Source organism: Geospiza fortis, unplaced genomic scaffold (genome assembly GCF_000277835.1).
Source record: "Geospiza fortis unplaced genomic scaffold, GeoFor_1.0 scaffold40, whole genome shotgun sequence".
Classification (NCBI taxonomy): domain Eukaryota; kingdom Metazoa; phylum Chordata; class Aves; order Passeriformes; family Thraupidae; genus Geospiza; species Geospiza fortis.
Window position 1 is genome coordinate 1,456,673 of NW_005054297.1, and position 20,172 is coordinate 1,476,844.

The window sequence follows — 20,172 nt, forward strand, 5'->3', positions numbered from 1 at the left end:
GGGAAAAGGCTAAACAAGAAAAGAAAATGAAAGAGAGAGGAGATGGTTCCCAGACACCATCACTAGGTCATGTATCCTCTGGCATGTGTTGTGTAAGTCAGCTCTCATTTAAAACTCTCTATTAGTTCTCATGCTAACTTGTTCACAGAGAGTAGTCCTCTGAATGATGTGCTTCTGGAATAACAGCTAAGCTAGTAAAAGACTTACAACATTAAATTTCCTTGTGAAAGGAAAGGGGACTGATTCTTCCAAGACCTTAAAATATAGTGCTGAGCACCTACTAATAGCTTTTGTCAAAGTGAATCATCATCCTCATCTCTTAAACAATGACTCATGAATTAGCCACACAAATAATTGCATCTACTGACCTCTACAAGCAGAAATTTAAAAAATAAACCAAACCAGCAAAAAAACCCAAAACGTAAAAAACCCCCAAAACTAAAACAAAACAAAACAAACAAAAAAAAAATCAAACCCCCCCCAAAACACCCCAAATACATAAGACATAAAAAGCCACATAAAGTTCTAGCATATCAATAATTAACTATATTTGACTAATAGGATGACAAAAAGAACTGCCTCAGAAGGTACCATGAGAAGCTCTAGATACCTTTACTACATTAAAGCATGGCTTTGGGGCAGTAGGGCCTTTTCTTACAAGCTGCAGTGAGGTAGACACCAACCAGTTCTCCAGTCAAATCAAAGTCAAAACCTCAATTCCCAGCTCTTTCACAACACACTGGGCTTCAATGTTGATGGTGGCCTCCAAACACCATGAGAGTAATTGTCCTACCCACTCATAAGAAATTACTGAGCCAAGAATCTTAGGGAATGCTTTACAATACGTCTTCATTTCAGGAAAATTCTTTTTTGAGAAACAGACATTCAGAAGTGCTTTAGGAGCAGAGCCCCCAAATTCAGTCATATCTACAAAAATTTGCCAAACCAAGTTTTCAAGCTAGAGGCAGTAGAATGCAGCTGCATGACCTAGAATGGATTTTACCACTGTACAGAGCCTTTGGAGCACCACTAAGGACACCACAGAGTCCAGTAAGGCGTCTGTCTACTGACAGCAAGCCTGTTTTTTGTCTTGAAACAGCCATTTCAGAATTTCTTCTTTATCCATGCAATTATGGAAAATATGTAGAAAAACAGTACCCTGTGACTTACATTACAAATTGCTATTAAGCAACAATCTTTGAATTTTGCCATGTGAGTGCAAAATTTTATCATCAATCCAGAGGAAAAGTATTTGTCATATATACAGAAGAGACACTCATGACCTGCTTATGGATATCCAACTAACTGGAAAAATAAAAAGACACTATGCAGCAGTTAATCAAACATACAATTTTCTGGTTTATTTCTTGAGTACAAGTCTTGATGATTTTTTTTTTGGGAAAGATCTTCATGACATAAGTTGTGGGAGTACTGAAGTTCATCATCTTTTGGGACATCTAAGCGAGTGTTTCCAAATTCCGTAGGTTAACGCATCCATAGAATTTGTTACAAACATTACTAGTTTGTGCCAGAAAGTTTGTAACAAGATGCTGGCTGGCTACCAAACCACTAACTCTCTAGGACTGGCTTAGGGACAATTCAGAGTTATTTAATGAAAGAGTGTATGGGCTATGAAAGCCTGTAGGACACTTCCCAATGTGGTTTGGTCTCTCAGTGATGGTGCTGGAACCCCACCCAGGCCAGCTATGCTGAGCCCAGACTGACATCTGAGCCATGGACTCTCCTCTGTGCCCCAGATGGTGTCAGATTGCATCCAGGCTTTCCATTTAGAAATAATAGGCAAATGGTGTGCACAGACATCACCCTTTATACAGGATGGAGTGCTGATGCCCTGCTCTCATTCAGCAAGCAATTATAAGGGCTGTATTTAGTGATAAGGCTGAACTTTTGGTAATGCTCACTGATACTTCATTTTAGGTTTGGGTTTTTCTCCTTTTTCTGAGAGGACTTTCCCCTTCCATAGTGTCTTTCATCTGAAAATACTTCCCAGTTCAAACATATGTTTACAGAATTTTTTTCAATATGTTCCTGAGCCATGGGAATAACAGAAGCACTGTGGTGTAATGTGCAAAGCATGACTGCTTTTAAATTGAGGTGGGGAAGCAGTGAAGATTGCCTTAACCTGGAACTACAAGGGTAATTAATATAACTGGAACATCAGGTTAATTAAAAATACTCTATGACCTAGGAAGATTTTTACTGAGTCCAAGTGATCAGATCCATCTTTTAAAGTTGTTCTTTTAAGAAGTTTTTTGTATAAAAAGTTACTGTTACATTTCGCATTAAAAAAAAAGTAAAAATATTCAGATTCAAACAAGGTGCTTCTGGACTTGAAGGAGATATCTATGCATGCTGATTCTTCATGTAAGTTAAGGATTTTTTTTGTTGAACTCTTTCTTTGTTGAACTATTAGTCCTCCTACCCATCTCCCAAGTGTTCTTCTTTGATTTAAGATTACAGCTGAGTGAGTTTCAGGATTATCTTACAGCACAGGGCAAAAACTGTCAAGGACCCAAAGAAGGCATAGGAGGTGTTATTGATGAGTTGTCATCTAACCACCATAAGGAGGCTGTGCATTTTGCCTGTTCCTCCTACCTTTGAGTATTGTCTTATCTGGCTTTCCAGAGGTTTCATGGAACAATCAAAACTATTCTCTTAATTTTCCTTTGACATCTGATACATGCCAAGGACTCTACTGAACTGAAACACCTTTAAGCCTAATTAAGATTTTCTACAAATCTTAAGATTTGAGGCATAAATCAGGGATGTCTTGGACTGAAATGAGCAAAACAGCTACCAAGACCTCAAAATTCCTATCATTCAGCATGGTAACCCTCAGGAGCCAGAGGGGAGAAAATACAGCAATCCACAGGGTACTCACCTGCCTCTTTTGTCTCCTATTAAGTCAAATTTACTGTTATTAATGCAGTTTAGACACTACTAATTACAGTGTCTTTAAAATACACATGTTCTCCAGAAATGTCAATCACTAAATCTTTTTTGTTTCTATTTCACTAACATTTGTACAACAAATGAAGTCATCCATGGATTTGTGTTCTGCTTTACTGGTGTTTAAGCCATATGTTGATATTGATAGTTTAGAACTGAAATGAGGCAATAATCAAGACAGAATTTATTGCAGCTCATCTTAAAGTAGCAATTCTCAATCTCTAATGATGCAGGGTGATAACTCTCAGGGAAGTGGAGAAGCCTTGTAAATGCTGCTCCCACCTTTATCCCCATCACTGCATGCTTCCTCCATTCTGACAGTCCTGGAGGAGAGTGGGGTCTATTTTATGTCAGCAGGAATATGGGGATTAGGTAGAGTAGATGGGAAAGGGTTTAAAGGCAATATCTGCTTGCCTGGTAGTGATTATCTGTTTGGAATTATTTGATTAGTTCTCCTCCTTACTCCTAGGTAATGGAGAGCTGAAGCACTGGAACCAGCTGAATTTGTGCAATCACGCCAGAACTGCAGAAAAGTTTGCTCTTTCTCTTTGTGAGTTGCCCAGGCCCATCAGCTCAGGCAAGGTCATTTTTTACACCTAAATGTGAGAAGCTGGGTTGTGAAGGAGAGAAGATTTCCACAGTTAGAAGTAGCAAGAGATCAGGGTATTCATGCCTGGGACAGACACAGGTCCTAAATACAGATATCATAAGCAAGTTTGGCTCAAGGGGTGCTGTAAACTCCCAATAAAATGTATTTGCAGGATTCAGCATTAAACACAGACAGCTTTGGTGGAGTTTGTTGTCAGGATAACTGGAAAGACAGCAAAGCACACTGTGTTGGGCTCTGTGGGAGCCAAGGAGCTGCAGACAGGGCCAGAACAAGAGCACCAACACGGGTGAGGAAATCCAGCAGGATGGAGTACAAAATATTACACCAAAAAAGAATGGGCTGGTGGACATCATGTAAAAGGGGGGAAATCTTAACTTTGAAAGTCACAATGCATGTCTGGCAGTGGCAGAAGGGCTTTCATGGCACCACCTCTCAGGGATGTTCTTTAAACCATTTGTACTATACAATGGATATTCATACCCTGTTCAAATATTCCTTCCTCATTGCCTTCTTAAAATCCATTGTTTTCCCTAATAGACAGGAAAAGTTTGAAAATACCTTCTGGTGTGTATCCAGAAGTCTTTTGCTTTCTCCAGCTATTTTGATAATGAGGAGACAGCAGTAGGGGCAGGTCTGTGCCAGCTACTGCCTCAAGTGACATGGGGCACTTGAGGATCGTACAAGATTGTACAAGGCTGTGCCAAGGACATTTTTCTTCCCACTTTTTCTGTCCTGGTATCTGGCAAATCTGCATCTGAGATAAATAGCAAAAGTACTGCTATAAAAACAATTCTCTGTAGCAGACTGATACAGAAATATATCAGTAGAATATCTATTTTTCTTCATAATTCTTTTCATCTTTATTTCCAATCCAAAATAAATAAAATTTTAAAGATACTCTTGAAATTAATGAAGTCTTTCTTATTCAATTCAGCCTCAAAATAGTTAAATAGATATTTATGCAATTCATCATGGCTCTGCAGCCTACCATCACCCAAAGAAAACTTTCCCTTATAGGAGAGGGGAAGTTTATGTAGCTGCAGTCTTGGATTACATTGATTCAGTCCTGAGGCAATACAGATGCCAATTATATGATACACATACCATACATCTTTAAATTCTCTGTAAAACAATCCCTGAGAAATAATTGTTATTATCATTCTAGTCAGGCACAGAAAATACAGCCAGCACTGTTCCTTACCTGTTGATACAAAACCAAACTTTTGGTATGTCTGGTAACAGCTTCATTCTTTCCATGTATTAGTTATGATACAGCAATCATGGATTGGTCTGTAAAAGGACTTTAATTTCTTTACTAAGAACCTGTCAGCCTACATGCTTCCATATCATATCACTTGAAGTGTTAAAGAAACTTCTTATCTTCCTGTTCTTTCTCTCTTTACATTACAACTTCTTTTGACCCTCTGGGTTTTCAGTAATTTTTTTTGTGATTAGTAAGTACCACTTACTCTTATGTAAAGAGCTAAACAAATAAAAAATAAGTTTAATTTCATTGTAAAGCAACAGGATTTTTTTAAAAGTTAAAATAGTTCTCATAAAAATTTGTGTCCTTCATATTGGAGAGTCTGATCAGTAGAAAACTAACTGTGACAATTTCACTTGTTTGAGGCTTCTTTTTATTACATGACCAAAGAGCTTTTTCAAACCCTGCTATCCAACTCAAATTGACTTACCCAGTTTTAAAAAGTACCATTTTGCCTCACCTACTAATTGTGTAGACAAAACTATGTGACATCTCTGCTAACTCACCTTCACCTAAATGTCATCCTAGCCACTGTGTTTGCCACCAGTCTGTACCTCTGTATCCCTTCCCAAGGTGGCATCAGAACCTCTCCTACTATGCCCAGAGACTAACCAGTATTTTAGCTTTTCCACCTGATTTAGGTCACAACAAACTTTAATTAAATAACATTCTCATAGATCTGTCTCCAAACCTTTACATCTTCATATAATAATCATGATTGATACCCTACAAACAACCTCCTGTTAGGAAAAAATAAACGTTACTAGAGCATTAAACCTATGTGAATGAAATTAGCAGACACAAAAGGGAAAAAATGTGCACAGCCATATTCTCAATGCTCTCCAATCTCAAAGGTCCACTTTGAACTTTGCCAAAACATTACTCTGAAGATCTTGCTTATCATCCTAACCTATGACCCATAGCAATAACTGGATGTAAGACGATGTTATTCTAGTGAGAATTTCTCAAACTTCCCTTGCTTGCAGCATACCAACTTTGTTAAAGTAATCTCAGATGTAAAGTTCCTCTACAAATCAGGAACTTGAGCACGCCTGAGGAATAAATGCAGGGCCTGGCAGCACATCTCCACTGTCACCAGCATGGATGCCACCAACACACATCCTAGGAGGTGCATGGCCATGGAACCTTCTGTCCTCATTGAAACCATCCTTGTGAAACCATGTCATCCCTGTTTCCCACAGCAAGCTCAAAAGTAAAAGAGAACAGGACAGAAACATTCAGGTACCAGTAGGAGAGCACTTCTCAGTCCTCAGAATATTACACCATTGGTCTCTTAATCCTGTTACTCAAGAGAGACATCAACCTTCAGCATGAGCCTGGAAATAAAAATCACTAGTTCTACTGGCTAGTTGAAAACCATGGATTCACTAGAGCTAGAAGGTTTATACCACTTTTATTATAACTTTCCCCACTGCCTACCTCACACTTTATATTGCTTTTTACTATGGACAGTGCTAACTCTGTATTCCGCTCCTCAACATTTCATTTTAGTGATTGCTGAAACAATGTCAGCCTCACCTGGAAATTACTAACTACAAGCAGATGGACTAGGTTTCATTTCAGCATACTTTTATGCACATGGCCACCTAAAACAGAGGCAAAGGAGACTTTCACTTTAGGAAAGCTTCCTCTGCTATGGCTCTGAATATAAGAAGGGGCAATCATTAAAAGATTGAGAACTTAAGAAATTAGTTCATTCAAAGCTTCATGATATCAATATACTAGGGATTTTTACTGTATTTAAGGTAACAGAATTAGTATAGTCCTCAAAGAGAATTTTTTTCCAAAGGAATACCTAACTCCATAATGTCCTTAACCAGCAGAAGATATGTTGCCAAGTTTTTATGCAAAAAAGGAAGGTAACAGGAATAAAGCTGGATAAAAGGGATCATCAACATTAGTAGGATTTCTAAAAAAAGTCCTTCCTAATGTGGCACACAGGATATCTGATCTGGGAACTACTGTAGGATAAAAATTCTAAGGTTAGTCCATGTTAAGCAACAGAAGAAATAACACAGAGTGACAAACACCAACATAAAAGGATGCTTTTTGGACCCTATTCCAAAGCACTCTGTTAAAAACTACATAAGCTAATTCACACTTTGAAATCTAATCATTTGGTTCATTCCCTCTGTTCTATTTCAGGCAGGATATCTGTGAGATGTCTACCCACTGTTAAATTGGTAACCTTCTCGAGCAAAATTGATCATTGTCATGACTACTGCTTTTCCTTTATCATTCAGGGAACAAATAATTCTGAACTGTATTATGGTAGGCTTTCTGATTTGAATTTTTTTCGTGGTTGTCTTTGCTTTTTGTCTGCTGTCATGTCTTTTCCTGGGGATATATTTTGCCACTTGGGAAATTCTGAGAAGATAAAACACTGCGCAATTCAAAATTCTTAACAGTCCAGAGCATGTGTGTTTGCATTTGTGGAGGTTCTGTATTTATTCTCTGTCTCCCTGGAAAACCTCCTGGCTTTTTATTTCTAGCTCATCTGTGGCACTTCATTTATAACATGCTACAGGCTTCCAAAGACAGACACAACACAAAAAGGGAGAGGGAAAATGCTGAGTTCATCACCATAAATTACTGATGTTTCTTCTACTTAACTTACTCATCAGGATTCATTTTTAATGAAGTGTGGATTTTAGTTTTAAATTTGCCATGAAACCAGATGATTTTTAAGGTTGCTTCCAACCCAAACCATTCTGTGATTCTGTGTAGCACTGCAGGCATTCAATTTGAAGCACTGCATTAAAGAGGATTTCTCCCAGTGTGTGTCTCTGGTTCCATTTTCTGCAATAGGTCTCTGCAACTGTGACTTGGCAGGCACTGGTGGTATTTATCCAAAGCACAGAACTCAATAGGAAACAGAAAGACAACAGGAAGATTTTTATTATGTAACTGATAAAATGCAGAAGCAGATGCTGTGTGATTGCCCTGGAATTAGTTGATTTATGTAAAGGGTTAATTGACACATTGTATTCCTATGGGGTAAACTGGAACTCAGATGAATTGCAGCGATCCAGTGTCTGGGAACACCAGGAAATCTGCCAACATATACTACTCTTTCCATCTTCCAGTTTGTAACTAATTTAAATGAGGGTCAGACGCTGCAGCTTTTGTTGTTCCTGATGCCAGACTTGCAGTGCCTTTAGCAGAAACAGGAGCTGGCTTGGGGGCTGGGGTCAGCACTGGGAAATTCTCAGTTAAACAGCCTGAATGAAAAACGGGAGGGAGGTGGGAGTCAGCTGGTTTGGGGCTACCCCAGAGGAAGTTTTCACCAAAGCATGATGAAAAAAATAAAATGGAATGAAAAATTGATTCGCTTTAGTGTTTTTTCAGAGGGCTTCAGAAGTGGAACCATCAGAAGTGAAACCAGTGGGAGCTTTATCCACAGCTGTGGGAGGATCAGGCACAAACCAGTGCAGCATCTTTTTGAAAACTCCATTTGGCTCATTGTGTGGGGCTGCTCTGGACTGAATGCCATTTTCACGGATCCACGTGTCACCTACATAACTCCTGATATGGATATCAGCCCCAAACCACAGGGCAGGAAAAACAGTCCAAAAAAATGAGAGGTTGAAGTTCAAAATCCTAGTCCATCACCCACCACCCCAGGACCTTGGGAAACCTGCATTTTCTGACTGTGTCACAGTTCCTTATCTGTGAGTTAATACTTGCAGGTCCTGCCTTAAAGATCCATTGCAGAAAGAAATACATGATAGCTTATACAATGGGTACAAGATCAAATGAGTAGCTAAGACAGACAGCCATGAACATTCTGGGATTTTTTTCATCCTAAGGCAAACTAGCAATTAAAGTGGCTGGCTCTGATACGCAGTAAAAAGGAGTAGGGAAAAAAGGAAAGAAAACCACTTAGAGAACTGTTCCTAAAAATATAAAATGTATTTTAATTATGAAGGAGAATTAATTTTAGATTGACTGAGGAAAATCTCATGGGGCATTCAGCCAACTCATCCATCTCCTATCACCAGAGAATTTCAGCTTTCCAAACAGCCCTGTAACATACCACTTCTTGGGATCTTCTCTGAATACCGAGCTTATTATCTTTTGACTCCTTCATTATCTGTCACTGACATAAAATGCAGCATGTACTCCTAAGGAAATTAAACGCTGAAGAAAAAAACTTATTAGGCTATCTAATCACCCTTCCCCTCCCCTTTCCAGGGTTTCTCCCTACTGTATCATCTTTGCCCTTCAGCCACACACAAAACCTTGTCAGCTATGCCACTGCTCTTTCTCTTTTTGCTCCTCCATTTCCTGCCACTTTGTTCCTTAAATTAAAAATATGTAGCAGTATCTGAATTCAGCTGTTTGGGACAGTGTCAGGTGAGTGAGGACATGAAGCTATTCAGACAACGTATGGTCACTATTAGCCAAAAGGGCTGAGAGCTCTTCATCTTGGTCTCCAGAAGTCTGATTAAAATCATGGTCCAAGCTAACTCAAAAAACCCACACATGGTTCCCCAGAGCCCTGTCCCAATGCTGATGCCAGTGCTCAGGCTCTGTGTCTACAGCAATGGAGAGTTTTTGGAGAGTGAGATGCGCTCCAGGTTTAGCCTTTGAACAACTCCGTCTATCTCAGCACCTTGTCCTGTGTAAGGAGTTGCCTTTCATCAGCAACCACTGCATGAAGTACTAGGTGCTGGTAGCAGTGGTAGCACCCATAGCAAAACACTTTCTAGTCTAGCCCCAGTAACTTCTTATCTGTTAAATGCTCTTATTCACCTCAGTTTCTGTAGGGGGATACAATATAAGAAAACAGAGAGTAATGAGTAATCTTACCCCTTAGGGAGTTGCAGCTGAGCCAATTATTAGAGATTTGGGGCAGGCCTGATTTTAACAGGCCACACCTGTAGCCAATAAGAACAGCGTAATAAAAGAGTGGATTGTTTGGTCGAGTGGAACTGGAATGAGTTGGTTGCTGCAAGGATAAGGAAGAGTCAGTGCCTAGAGGAGCTGCCTACAAGAAGCATCAAGGAGGTACAAAACACTAACAATATGGAACCTTTGTAATGTAATGACAGTAGAACTCTTGAAATATAATGATAACAAATGGTGGCCCTGATGTGATTTGGGAAAATACTAAACTATATGACCCTGTGGATTTGGGACTAAATTATATGACCCTGTGGATTCAGGGAAAAGGACTTGAATACTTAACTATTGGTAAAATATATCAATTGCAGCTATTAGTGTTTGTTAAATATGAGTATAAAAGATTTTGAAGAAAAGTACTTTGTAAGCTGAGAAAAGCTGCAGAACTGAACCAAGACTTAGAAATATATACATTATATACTATAATATGTTGTGTGAACATTTGTATAACTATTAGTTCTGAATGAAATATATGAATGTGTCATAATATTAATTTATTTGAACACGTCCTTCTAGAAATACTGCAACTCTATAATTAAAAGAAAAAAGGGGAATTGTAGGGGGATACAATATAAGAAAATAAAGGTGGTATAGAAAGCAATCTTACCCTGTATGGAGTTGCAGCTGAGCCAATTATTAGAGATTGGGAGCAGGCCTGATTTTAACCGGCTGCAGCTGTTGCCAATCAGAAGAGTGTTATAAAAGAGTGGATTGGTTGTTTGAGGGGTGTTGCAGGCATCTTTTCATTAAAATCCTTCTTTAGGATTTTTTCTTCCTGAGAAGCTGAGATGCTTCAGGAACAAAACGTAAACAATGGTTATCTGCTGCTGTGGAATGCATCAGGTGGATTTTTGATTGGCCTGTCTTGGATGTTCATAATTAATGGCCAGTCAAGGCTGAGCTATCTTGGACAGAGTCCGAGACAGCTCCTTTTGTTATCATTCCTTTCCTTTCTATTCTTAGCTTAGCTAGCCTTCTGAGATGAACCTTTTTCTTCTATTCTTTTTAGTGTAGTCGTAATGTAATATATATATTATAAAATAATCAAGCCATCTGAAACATGGAGTCAACATTCTCATCTCAAATCTCATCCAATAACCCCTGTGAACACTGTCACAGAGGGGAGCTGGAGTCAGTTGGCTGCTGTGAGGACAAGCAAGAGTCAGTGCCTAGAGGAGCTGCCTACAAGAAACATCAAGGAGGTATGAAACTCTAGCAATATGGAAACTTTGCAGTGTAATGACAATAGAACTCTTGCACTATAATGACAACAAGTTCCCTCTTATTTTCTGGAGTGCCTATATTTGCATTGCTCATTTCAGTTCAGCCATCTCCCTGCATTGTAAACCATCTCAGGCTCCACTGCTGCCTTCACCTGCACACCCAGCTCCTGCTGCTTCACCAGCTGCTCCATGAGTAGCACTGCTCCAACAGCCAGATTAATGGGCAGAAAGTTTGCTTGCTTTTGCTTTTTTAACACATCTGAAAGGTCACTTATTCCAGTGCCACAGTCTCACAACACTCTCCTGTGGGTGCCCCCCTTCACCATATTGCACTGTCCCTGGGGAATTCCCCACACTTCTTGAATATTGCACAGTGCCCTGTGCTGAATGTCACAGTGCTCTCTAATGGAAATTGAATTGAAAACTGTAAATTGTGAGATTTCCTCAACAGTAGTCTGGGAGACTTCCAACTATTTTTCATTCAAATTATTTTTAAAAATACAAGTATGTTAAAAATTTCAGCAGCTGCTATATCAATAGTAACAGGAAAAAGGAAAGAAATCAAAACCATTAGCATAGTTTCTAACTGAAAGCAAAGTGTCATTTTAAAATAGTGTTGTGGAGAGAATAGGTATTTTCATTCACTGGTAAAGCAGATTAGATTTTAGAACAGAAAAAAAACATTTGAAAAAGACCAAAAAAAATCTAACAAAAACTAAGTTATTGGGGGAAAGTGAACTAAGAAATAGAACTTTAAATACCTTGCCAAATTTGTCCTATTGAGCTTCCAAAAGTTAAGGTAAACTAGATCTACTCCAGCTGTGGGGTAGTTACTGACTCCTGTCAGCTGAGGATCTGGAGCAGAATATCTCAGCTTTCTGATGAAATGATAATCAAAGCAGAAAAAGACAGATTATTCAGCCCTCCTCAATAACACAAGAAATCTTTCACATGGGTCATAAGAAACTATGTCCGAAAAGGTGCAAAATAGTGGCTGAGAACCTGTGCTTTTCTCCTTTTCCAACACAAGGGTTCTGAGGTGTTCACAGCCCGTGAAGCAAAGCCCCGCATTTTGCTGACCCCCTGTACAGCAAACTCTCTGCTGTGTCTGGCTCAAGGCAGGACAAGATCCATCAGCAAAGATCCTGAAAATGAGCCTTGGGCTCTCACATCACACTGATGCAAGTCAAAAACCGTAAGGGATGTTTGGGGATAGTTTTTATGGATATCCCCATCTTGATTAAATGCATTTTTTGTTAATATATTAATTAGTTCTATTGAATATTTAAGAACTGCAGATTCAGAGCACAGTTGTGCAGTGATTGCTTAGGTTGAAAAGAATTGCTGTGGTTGGGATGGCCTTAAGCTCTATTTGAAGTGATTCTATTCCAAGTAGAGTTAAAACTTTGATCATGTGTGGCCAATCCTAAATCCCTCTACTCTTAAATACTTTTAAATTATTTTGTGTTTCAGCTCCATAGTTGTTGTCCATTCTGCTAAGATCTGTTGATAGTCTTTGTGAGTATTTTAATTTATGTGAAGAGACCTTGTAAATTCACACTTAGTGATTATTAATTTCCCTTCTGCTCTAGACAGTTCTGCGTAAGGTGTCTCATTTGAAGATTTTTTTAATGTCTGTTCACCTGATACTATTAAACTGTTGTCTTCACCATGCAGGCGAATCTTGCTATAAGGTTCTTGCCATAAGAGTGCCCAGAGTTTATGCTTGAAGTGGTATTCATGGAACTGACAAGCTTAAACAAAGTTCCCTGGATAGAGAGTACACACCACAAAAAGTACAGTGAGCTGTAGGCTATTGGCTGATTATCCAAAATGTATAAATATTGATGTACCATGTTGAGTAATATGAAGGGAAACTGTGATCAGAAGTTGCAGACAGCTTTAGAGCCAAAATCCTACTTAGGTAATGAATATTCTGCCGTCATGCCCTCCTGATCTCACTTCCATTCAGTTATCCCTGGCTGTCAAACAAAATAAATGGCTCATCTCTTGTGAAATCACATCTATATTTAACATTTTTTCACTATTTTTAAATTGTCTTATATAAATTACAGCTCTTTAATTAGACATGCGTACAACATGGCAAGAGATCAATCTGTTGAATGATTTCTGACATTCCAGCTTCTTATGTCAGTGTCATTTTCATTTCTTTAACCCCCTTTTTGCAATTTAATATTTGGACTAACTTTCTGAGGCTCCCTGCTACCAAAGCATTCATCCTTAACATTACTCCACATGTGAAATAAACCTCAGGTGATATTGCAGCCTCTATGCCCTGCTTGCAGCCATGCAATTACACCTGCTCCAAAAATGTAAAGTATGTTTAGAAGTTTTTTAGAAGACAGAAAAATTTTTGTAAAACCATCTTCCATATTCATTTTTTTTCATCAGATATATGCATAAAGAGGTGCCTAAGTTCTCAAATTTGCAAATGATGGTTAAAGATAGATTGTTTCCACATTGCCCCAGATGACAGGGGTGAGAAGAAGAAAAGTAGGAAACCAAAAATTAAAAATCACTAGCCACTAACACTTCTATTTTAAACAACAAAATATTAAAAAATATATTTCTCAAAAAGATAACTTCCAAGGAAAAAACTTCAAAACACAAATCCAGTCATACCCTGTTCTCCTTAAGCCAGTTTTTCCCCTTGGTCACTCTCATCTTTTACCACTCTGTGTCCCCCTTAAATCACAACCTGCCAACAGTGGAGATTCACTTTGTTCTGATTGTTCTGCAGACACAATGATGAATATAAAAACACACAGCAATAACAACACGCTAGTCACATGTGTTCTGAAATGCCATCTCTGACTGAGACAGAGGGACCAGAATTGTAAGGTGATCATGGAAAGCAAAGCCCTGAGGAGGAAAACAGAAGGGCCAGTGTAGCTTAAAGTTATCAAACAATATGCTGTGGGTTGGGTTTGAGCTTTTCAGACTTGTTTGCAAACCAGAGATAACCACAGTTTTGCATCACTAAATCAGACCTTTCAAAGCCAAAATAATTTGTAAAGTACTTAAAGGCCACACATTTGTTTGATGAATTCTCATGAAGGAGAACAAAGGTTAAATCCATACAGTTTGTTTTGCTGGGTTTTTTTTCTCTTTTGATGACAGAACTGAAGAGTCCTGTTGAATTTAATGATTGAATGAATACATAAGTCAGTGTAGTATTATATTCCAATGAAATACATATGGAGATGAAAACAAAGTGCCAATGTCAAGTTCATCTCTAGCCTGCCTCCCCTCTGCTTTCTAAGTCATTACCTAGTATTTATTTACAAGACTGGATAAAAAAAATAGCCTGGAAAAATAAAGGCTTTGTGTTCATATTTCAGGCATGAAATGGTGTCCCACTGTGTCATTTTGGACTTGCCATTTAAAAGCTTACAGTGTGTTTGCTTGAACAGTGCCGTGTTTCAGGGAGAGGAATTTACTTCTTTGGAATCTGACAGTCTCAGAAGAGCTGCTCAGATGTTTTTATTAATTAGTTTATATTTGTGCAATGCTTAAAGTATCAGACGCTGTATAAATGTTAAGCTATGGAATTTGGTCCTACAATTAAATGGCAATTATGAACAACAAAAAATACATATTTATATATTTGCTAGGAATTTACATGAATATGATATATTTGACATCTTAGCAGAGAGCTCCTAATCTATCCAAAGCCATATAAAGTTTAGGGATGTGGCTAACAGCCTATTTAAATAACATAGCAAAAGTCCTATTTTCCCCAGTGTTTCCTTGGTAGCCTTTAAGGTTCCAATTAAACACAAGAGAACTTTCACAACTGATTTTCACATGCAGTTGCCATCTACCTCTTACACTAGAAAAATAAAAATTTGCCCCTGAAATCACATTAACTGTGCAAATTAAGAAAAAATAGACTGCACCCATTGAAGTTTGGCTTAAAACCTGGAGTCTTGATAGCTTCCAGCTCATCTGTTGAAATTACAAAAGATAAAAGTACCAAAGAAGCAGAAGAAAATGCTGAGTGTCTTGTTACTTTTCCTGGCTTTTTCTTCTACATATGAATGTCAGACTGTTAATGAAAAGACTCTTAATGAATCAACACTCTCACAACAGTGTCACTAATGAACTACTGGTAGCTGGAAAAGGAGACTAAAAATACTATGCCTCCCTTTTAGTGCAGAGTTATCTTATCAATATGCTGTAGCCAGAACTGTTAGGCTGAAAAAATGCATTTACTTAAGAAAATAACATCATGAAGCAGACCCAGGGTAATAACAACACTTCTGTTGCCAGAACATATTGTAGTTGGTGGGTGGCTTGTATAACTTGAGTGCTTAATTAAGTGTATTTTTCCAATAAATACATTGGACATTAATTTTTACTGATGGCTAAATATCTTCTAAGTAGCTACCCAGTCTCTTAGGCAACCAGGCTGGATTTTAATAACTTGCAGGACAAAAGAGCAACAGGCCAATAGGGTCTGGTAAGGATGTAAGCATTTCCATTATAAACCCCATTTTAGCACTGGGGAGGGTATTCTAATTTGAACATTAAAACATGCTGGGGATAGCTTTTGTCCTGGAGTGATTTTCTGGTTTCTGTTTTTCTAATAAGAGCCATTTGCATCCATTTAGAAGAATCTTAAATGTATGGAGCTTGCAGGGGGGAGGAAAAAAGCTTAAACAGAGAGTAACAATTAAAAGTAGGAAGAAAGCACTAAAACTGAGTGGACTTCAGGGTTTAAATGTAGTATTGAGCCCCCGTGTTTGACTCAGGGGGGCTGATGCCAGCAATAGTGAAGCTGAACAAGGATGGGCCCAAGGTCAGGTGGGACCTTCAGGACACAGGGCTGTGCTGTGAAACCTGGAGGTGCTGATTTACAGTGGGGCCATTGTTGGACTGGGAAACCAGAGGCACAACATGCTGCTTGTGATGCTGGGCTAAGGTGGCCCTCTGGAAGTAGAGAATTAAATCAAATCCCTGGTCAGCCTGCAAATCCTAAGGATACAGTACTCTCTCTTCAGTGGAGTTTGTTTGTTAAGGCACTGTTGTAGGCACTTTCTAATTCCAGCTCAACATAAATTTAAAATAGCCTTCACTTCCCTTGCTAAATATATTTTCAGAAGTTTTATATGTGTTCTGGATCTGCTATGAATCACCCATTCCATATATGAGCATTTCAGGTATAGATGAAAATTGTTCTCATATATTCAGTAGTTTGATATATATTTAAAGCTTGTAAAGTTGTTTGTAACAAAAGCTGTTTTATAACTAAACTACATCATTACTATGAACTCAGCCAATAATATGTGTTTTAAAGCTACCTGGGTACAAGTTTACAGCAGTAGCTCAGTCACCATCCACATCTGTAAAAAATAAAACAATAAAAAATAAATAATGCATGTAGGAGAGGCTGTCAAAATTCATTCGGGCAGTTCCATTTTATACAGATTTCATTTCCTAGATTTTAAATACTGAAATATTGATTTATATTGTCAAGGCGTCCTAAATGTACGTAGAAAATAGGCTTCAGAGACCTTACAGACTTTCAAATACCCTCAAACAGCACAGATAATGTGGTTTCTATATACTCTTATTTTCAGCTTGTTTCTTTTTTTTTTTTTATTCATACTAAGATTTTCTACATAGATTTTTTTTTTCCTTTTTTTTAAATCTGTACTAAGATTTTCTATATAGCCTTTTTCATGTTGTCTCAGGCACCCTATACTCCTTCAGGGTCACATCCAAAATTAGAAGGCCAGGCAGTTACTTGTCACCCAATATCCCAAGAGGGCATGGAAAAGAACTATGCACAAAAAAACCCACATAAGTGCTCTCTTGCAAGAGACTGTGCTTACAGACCTTGCAGTGAAAAATAAGTCCACTGACACATATAGAAGGTTCAGTCCTTTGTCCATGACTGGAAGAAGCCAGCCACAACATAAGAGGAACTGAAAACCAGAATTCTAGTCTCAGAAACTTGATGGCCAATTATATCCTTCAACAGTGAATGGGAACAATGTTCATGTGTCTACATTCCCTATCAGCACTTAAATATAAAATCTTATACATGTATAAAGGAGAAGAGAGAAAGTCCCATCAAAAATTACATGCTAGGATTTCAGGAAGATCCAACATCTCAAAATGAGACTTGAACAGCTGCTGGATGATATAACCTGAATAAAAGTAATTAAAAGAAAATGAGTTCTGCCCTCTTGTATCCTCCTGACTCATGCCTCATTTTCTACTTCAGGATTTAGGAAAGCAAATGTCTATTTCTGTGTCCATCACCAGAGCGACATCACAGCAAGTTAATTAGAGCACATGACAGAGAGGTGCTATTTTTGCCTTCAAATAAAGATCTTTCTGTTGCATATGAACATTTTTCTTTCTGAAATAGGGAGAGAAACTTCTTAGCTACCAGCTCTCTCCCAAAGGTGTATAAAAATTATGCTTTTTCTACAGCTTGCAAGCTTCACAATTAGAATTGTCAGCCGTGTTATATTAAAGAGGATACAGTCAGACTTGACTGATCAAGCTTAATTTAGCCTTATGTTTGTGTTTCTGAATCATGGTAAACAATTTTTTAGCATGTACATGCTTACATAAAAAAAAAATTTTCCTTATTTGAATAAAAATGAAGTGACCTGCAAACTCATGACCTGTTTGTTAATTATGATTTTTATATTCCATACTGCATTGCTTCAAGGGCAGGCCTAAACACTAACATTTATTTATATGCCTTGATTAAGAATATCCCAGGCATTTACCACAGATAAACACTGTTGAAGCTAAAAGCCATATTTCCCCTTGAGTTTGGTGTCTGTGTTGTCATGTGGAAACAGAAATTTGTATTATGTGGGGACTTGACTGCAGGATCCAGAGTGCCCCTCTGAAATGTTTGCTTCCCAGACTGTGTGTCTAAAGCTGGATTGCCGAATTTGTATTTTACATTCCAAAACCTGTGAGTGAAAACATTATTGAAAAGCAGACACCACTGATCATCATTCCTCACTATCCAAGCTCTTTTTCCCTTAGCCCTTCCTTACCTTCCACTCCATCCTCAGAAATGAGGGCCAGCTGCACCCAATGAAACAGACCTTCCCTATAGCATAATGAGATGTCTTGGTCCATTAGGGGATTCACAGCAAACAAATATCACCAGTAATTTATAAAAGGAGCTGTGTATAAGCAGTCATAGGTCAGGCAGCTTGTCAATTTTTTATGGAGATAATAGCCCACGCTACTCCATCAGTTAGCATTCAGAAGGGCTCAGCTCTAATTTTTGTCCTGATGCTTTACCTGCAACCTAGGAGAAGTATTCAAATGAGGCCTTGGATTTTGGCTTCTGTCTGTCTTGATGTCTTAGGGACCCCAGACCAGGTGATGGTCACAAGCAAGGGCCCACATTTTTCTGGCTGGTGATCCAAAAACCTCCAAAAAGCCATTTCCAACGGGGAGACCACATTAAAAAACGATAGGGTGAGAGATCCAGTATACGGAGAAATGTTGTTAAAGTACATGACCAGATGAGGAGAAAAAACAGAACCATTTGATGGTTTTATGGACTTTCTGAATATATTTCTAAGTGTCATGCAATTTTAACATTTCTCTGACAGGTTAATATGTGCAACTTGTCTCAAGGGGCTAAGATTAAATAGCAACAAAGCTGAAGGGAAAAGCATTGCCAATAAATGGTGAGAATTTTTTTTATAAGCGCTCTTTCTCTATGGGAATACTTTATTTAAGTAAAAGGGGAAAAAATTGCAACATGTACATGATTAAAATAAGACTCACAACAGGCAAACTGTAATTATTGTTTTAACAATGTGACATACATCCCCAGTAATTTTCTTCCCAAAAGTAACATAGTTAAAAAAAATTCCAGCACTTATGAGTTTGTTCTCCCTATGGCTACCACCCAGCCCATGGAACTTGTCCTACACCACATACAGGGATAAACCAGACCAACAAGGCATGGCCATGGCCAGGAGAAAAGGAGTTCAGGGAGCAAGGGATGCAGGAATGTCCCAGTGAAAAGCACAAGGCATGGATGGTATCTGAGGTCTCCTAGTGGCAGAAGGATTATTTGCTCTACTACCCCCAAGATGGGCAGAGCCACGGCTGTTCCCGAGGGAACTGAGCAATGGAAGGAGCGAGATGCAGGAAATGAGCAACGCCAGAATTGTACAGATGACAGAGATGGCAGGGATGCTATGAGCCAGGACTGGGACTGAAAGACAGGAACACCAACAGCCCACAGTGCTGAGGGTGCAGGGCAGAATCGTGGCCACAAACACAGCCACACAGAGACCACTGGGCAGGGTAGCACAGGAGCCATCCAAGAAACCTATAGGAGGATACAGTCTGGGTAAATGAAGGTAGTATAGAATGTAATCTTATCCCCTAAAGAGTTGCAGCTGAGCCAATTATTAAAGATTAGGGGCAGGGCTGATGTTAACAGGCCACAGCAGTAGCCAATCAGAAGAGTTTTATAAAAGAGTGGATTGGTTGGTTGAGGGGAGCTGGAGTCAGTTGGTTCCTGCGAGGACAAGCAAGAGTCAGTGCCTAGAGGAGCTGCCTACAAGAAACACAAGGAGGTACAAAACTCTAGCAATATGGAACCCTTGCAATGTAATGACAATAGAACCCTTGCACTATAATGACAACAGGAACCTGCTCCTTTAGTCACCCATCATAATTGCTGTTGAATATGTCCAGCTATTCTGAGACATTGGTGTCCTGAACAAACTGCTTTCATCAGCTGAGGAGCCATATTTTCCAGGTTCTCCCAGTCAAACCAGCTCCTCCTAATTTCACTCTTTGATGAAAGGGCAAAGTGTTTTTAAGAGGCATTTCTCAAAGGGAAGAGCAATCGTTTGGCACATGAAAGAGAGCAATGCCGGGAGAATAAGGGACAGCAGAGCACAACATGTAGCAAGACCAGAAGGAACACAAAGGCAGCAAAAATAGAAGGCACTTTGGAGTAGAGAAACAATAAACAGCAGAATCCATGGACAAGGAAGCCAGTAAGGGTCCAGGAGACACAGTCAGGGCAGTGGAGGAAGTAATAGAGAAGGACAAGAGCATCATCCATAGGGTGGGTTCACTGTCCGGCAAACAAGCACAGCAGTGCCAAAAAGAAAGCTGCTGAGTGGTCATTGGGCTAGGAGGAAAGG